The sequence below is a fragment of the Syzygium oleosum genome, unplaced genomic scaffold (assembly GCF_021117445.2).
Source record: "Syzygium oleosum isolate NSW1041296 unplaced genomic scaffold, Sole_v2.1 Sole_v2.12, whole genome shotgun sequence".
Classification (NCBI taxonomy): domain Eukaryota; kingdom Viridiplantae; phylum Streptophyta; class Magnoliopsida; order Myrtales; family Myrtaceae; genus Syzygium; species Syzygium oleosum.
The window spans coordinates 9,039,109-9,044,184 of record NW_026607496.1 but is presented as its reverse complement, the minus strand read 5'-3'; positions in this window follow the sequence as shown (position 1 = coordinate 9,044,184).

The window sequence follows — 5,076 nt, the reverse complement described above, 5'->3', positions numbered from 1 at the left end:
ATCTTCATTGTATCAGCAGCCCCGATCCCTTTGGACTAAAATTTGGAAGCTACACATAGACCCTAAAGTTTGTATCTTTATGTGGAGAGTGTGCTAAAACGCCCTAGCCACGATGGAGAACTTGTACAAAAGAAAACTACTACTTGACCCGCTTTGTCTAGTATGTCAGAAGACCCTAGAGACCACGGAACATATCTTCATCTCGTGCGACTAAACCAAGGAGATTTGTTCATACCCGAGGTTAAATTTGGACGCATCGCTGCTGAATTTAACAAGAATGGACAAATGGGTAGACATGTGCTTACCTCCAAAGCTGGATCACCACCTGAAGAATGGGTCACAGGAATATTGTGGCTAATTTGAAAAGCTCGATACAATTTCGTGTTTCAACTCAGGCAACCCAACTCGGGAGCTATTATAGAAGACACCCTCTTACTGAGGAGTACCTACCGCCGGTGGAGCTCCCAGACAACAAATCGATGGACGGAGGTAAACACCTCACTCGAGGGTTGGTTGCCACCAGCAAAAGGGACATGGAAATTTAACGTCAATGGGTCATGGTTCAACGGCCCACAGGAGGGATCATCCATTGGAATGTGTCGAGACCACAGGGGAACGTTCACGGCCAACTTTGCGAAGAAGGTGGTTGGTTCCTCCGTCCTTGTGACCGATAGCAACAAAGGAGGCATTGTCGTGGATATTTTTTTTGGTCAAAAGTTGTTGTGGATTTTGGAAGCCATGATACAACAGCAACTTTCTGGTTTGCACGTGGAAATCCTGACAGATAGTAAATCTGTGGTTAGATTTGTTGCCGATACAAGCCCTAGCCCATGGGCCCTGGAGAGTATCTTTGAGGATTGCAAAGAATTATAGCCCATTTAAAGGATGTCTCTCTAGCCCACTGCCCACGGGAAGCCAACCAAGTCGCAGACTAGACTACCAAAGCCCATCGAATAGGAATCCTCCCCTCCATTTAGCTTTCCACGTCACCCCAACCTTTTTGGGATATATTATGTTTAAAATCTTGTCATCAATGCTCGTTAATTTAGCCTTTGAATGAATGAAAGGGTTTATGTTTTGACCCAAAAAAAGGCAGAATCCCATAAGATTGCAAACCACATCAACAGGAGGAACGTTTACAATATTTCTTTGATACATTTGAATAGCATTCAGTCAAAATTATGGTGTAACTTCAAATCATGTACTCGTTAGTATTCCAATATGGTGTGATTTTAATTAAATTTCAATATATTAATATTCATTTAATAAGTATGAATTTTTTAAAACTATTTACAAATTTTAATTTATTATTAGATTTCCCATAAACTTTCATTAATTATTTTTTATCTTTGTAATTTATGAAGAATTTTTTTAAAGTAAATAAAAGATAGAAACTGGGCTCGGGCATACTGTGTCTGGGCCCGAGTATGGAAATTTTCTAGCTCGGTCGCTTATCACTATGTTGCCATCATCGTATCACCACCATACGGAGGGGCCTACAACTAATCCTCGACAAATCTCACGGCCTTTTTCCTCACTGTTCCTCAAATCACGTGGCGGATAATTTGCTGAAATTGGGGTTCTTATGCATCATTCGTACACTTTGCGTCGTCGAGCGAACAAGCACAATCTAGGTCAATCGAAATAGCTGGCACAACACGCGGATCATAGTCTCATCTATACGTCAATGAAAGTTTTGCTCAGTACATTAATTAATAACGGGCACTGGAGACGGGGATGGTCGTGTCGTCGGCAGGTAAACGCCGTAACAAATCGTACACTACAATTTGCAACTGCAGCTGATGATGGGATTGATTGGACAGAGGGACAGAGAGGAAAGATTCTCAGATGTCATCTGTCTTTCATCCCCGACACGTGCACATGCAACGATACGCTGTGTCCATCCTCCAAGTTGCCTTCCTCCTCTTGTACCCGAGGGCGCCCCCAACATTGTCGCCCGCGATTAAGTGAAAACTGTGATGTGATTACCTAGCCAAACTGTAAGTGAACGCATGGGGAATGGCTTGGAAACTTGATTTGGTTTTGTTTGTGGTAGGTATCCATCCCTGGCGCTCGAACTGGCCATCGGCACAATATTGTCTGTTCCGGTCGGGACTGATTTGTGCACTCATGATTTGTGCTAGTTTAGGGTTTGTAGGAATTATTTACTAGTGTAACTATCCATCTCTGGCGACGTGAGATCGGAGACTTCGAAAATGCCCTACTAATCTCTAGATGCCATGCGAGGGTGTGTACGGTGGCTGGTTGAGAGGGTCATTAGTACTTGGTAGGGGATTCCCTATGGTGGTCCACTGCAAGAGCTAGACGGCATCGATTACTAATAGCGGATTGTTGGTGGCGGTGGTCATCGGAATACAGCCCCACTCACCAATAGAGCAAGAGAGGGGAGAGAAAGAGTGGAAAAGGCATTTTGGTATACTATTTTATTTTAAGGAAAAAGTCACAAAAAATCTCAAACTATACCCACTATAACATATTTATTATGAATTGTTTTTATTACATAAAAAACCCTAAGCTATGCCTATTGTAATACATCTACCTTAAACTTTTTTTTGTGATCGCGTCCTTCAAGATTTTGTTAGATAATTTTTTACCCAAAACTACATCATCTTTTACGTGAGTGCCATGTCAATACTATTTCCTTTCTACATCCATGTAGGTAGATTTTTAACGATTCTCATTAATAGAATTTTAACGGTGAGTAAATATGTCACACATGTATAAGTTTGTATTTTTTGGTGAAATTAAAATTTTTTTAGGGTAAATGTGTCATATTGAGCCTAGTTTAGAATTTTTGATGACTTTTGCTCTGTATTTTATTTGGATCTTGTAATAGTTGCACTGTCAAGTAATAGTGATTATAATATTATTATTTAATTGATGTAGTACCTTTTAATTGATTCTCTGTAGTTGCTTAACACGATATTAGTATTTAATTAATGTAGTACATTTTAATTGGGGAAACTACATTTCTTATCTGTATAGTTTTAGGGAATTTCACTTTTGATCCTTATACTTCATTCTATTGTAATTCTAGTTACCGTGCTATTCTTCGGTGGCAATATGACACCTTTTGTTTTAGTGACAAAAATAGTCCCCACATTAGTTTTCGAAAAGTTGATTACTTTCATTACAATCCTATCCGCAATCTAATGAAAATTTCAAATCAAGAGTGATATTTGACTTTCAAGTGTGCCCAATTTAAATGACATCCCATTAAGTTCACCAATCAAAGCACAATATTATACCCGTACAATTAGGGGTGAATGGTTGCATGGTCGGTCTAGCTTTCACTTGGAACCTTCTCATTGAAACCGATTCCCAAATTTATGGAACCTAAAACCTACCTTGCATACTTTTAAAACTGGAACCTACCTTATCACAGATTTTAGGTCGATTCCAAGGTTTACCCATGTTCTATCCGTATTCTTAATTGAACAATTATAATGAATTATCACCTCTAATGACCACAATTTGCTGTTACAATCTACTGATCACGACTTGTATTTAGACACATGAACAATATAAAACATAACCAAAGTAAAAGTCTTGATCATGAATATCGCTAGAAATGGAAGCTCAAATTAGTTGTTTCATATTACACATTTATCATCAGACGCCATGGAATATTGTAGAATTGTGCAAAGACATAGTACAAGAAAAACACAAAGAATTATTCTAGGTTCCATCTGGAACCTATCCGTCAAAATCGATCCCCTAATTTTTGGAACCTGAAACTTAGAACCTATCTTGCATAACTTAGAATCTGGAATTGTACCGATTCCTGATTCTACCTTAAAACCATGGTCACCTCTACCAACATCAACTATCAGCAGTCAAATAACATTGATTTCTTAAAAAAACAGTCTAACCAATTGAAAATCTCAACCGCTGCGTGAATTCACGAAGTATCATTATACTTCAGGAAATCCCCAATTAGTACGGGGACATGGTAGATGTGGAGATGCAATTCTACCAAAGAACATAAAAACATGTTTAATCCCCATTGATGATTTTTTTTTTATGGGTTTCACTGCGTTAGGAATGCAATCTTTGCGGATCCTACACTTGCATGGGAGGGGACTTTCTTTGCAACAACGGGGGCCGCACTCTCACCACATAAGGCTGAACCACGCACGTGGCAGCACCAGATAAAATCCTTAATTTAGGCCCTTGCCAGGGGGACCACTAGATTTGCCCAATCCTCCACCGGTTGACCGGAAGCAAGGAAACGTGAAGTGTCTCAGAAGCGGCCGTTTTGACCCGCGTCCCGTCCATTGTCATTATTGACAGCCCCCAGACGGCTGACCGAGCCACCACGTGACTCCTTGCCCCGCTTGATCATTATTATTATCTAACAAATTGCCATGCATGGAGACATGTTGCGCTTTTAACGTAAATTATTGTCCACGGTTCTGTAATTTGGGAATAGTTATATGACCTGTCTGTAGTCTGTACCGCTGCACGAGCACCACGACTGCAGGGCGTTAAAACGGGCAGAAAAGAGGAGCGATATCGGAATTCGGTTCTTTCTTCTTTCCTTTTTGCATATGTTAGTCCTATTGATCTTGTGTTTTCCACCGTTCGATCAGGCAATTAAAGTTCGGGTAATGGTGATGCGGCGAAACCGATGTTGGATTATCAATGCGCCATGCGTTGATTATCTGAAAATTCGTAATTTGCTTGTATTGTTCAACGTACGTTATGAATATTTATACAACATATACTGCTTAATAGAAAAGGGAAATAAAAGATCTACCAAATATATCAAACTGATTATAAAAGAGATACTCAATATTATGATAACTTAAAAACAAAAAGTAAATCCTAACTAATAACAAGAAATATACTACATATGAGAAAAATATAATGTAAATCTCTAGAAAATCTGCCACAATACTCCCCATCAAGTTTGCGCATGGAGGTCACGAATGCCCAACTTGCTGACAAGAAATGCAAATCGATTTCGACCCAATGCCTTGGTAAAAATGTCTGTCAGTTGAAGTTTAGTAGATATGTGCTCAGTTCTAATGGCATCCGACTGTACATGTTCGC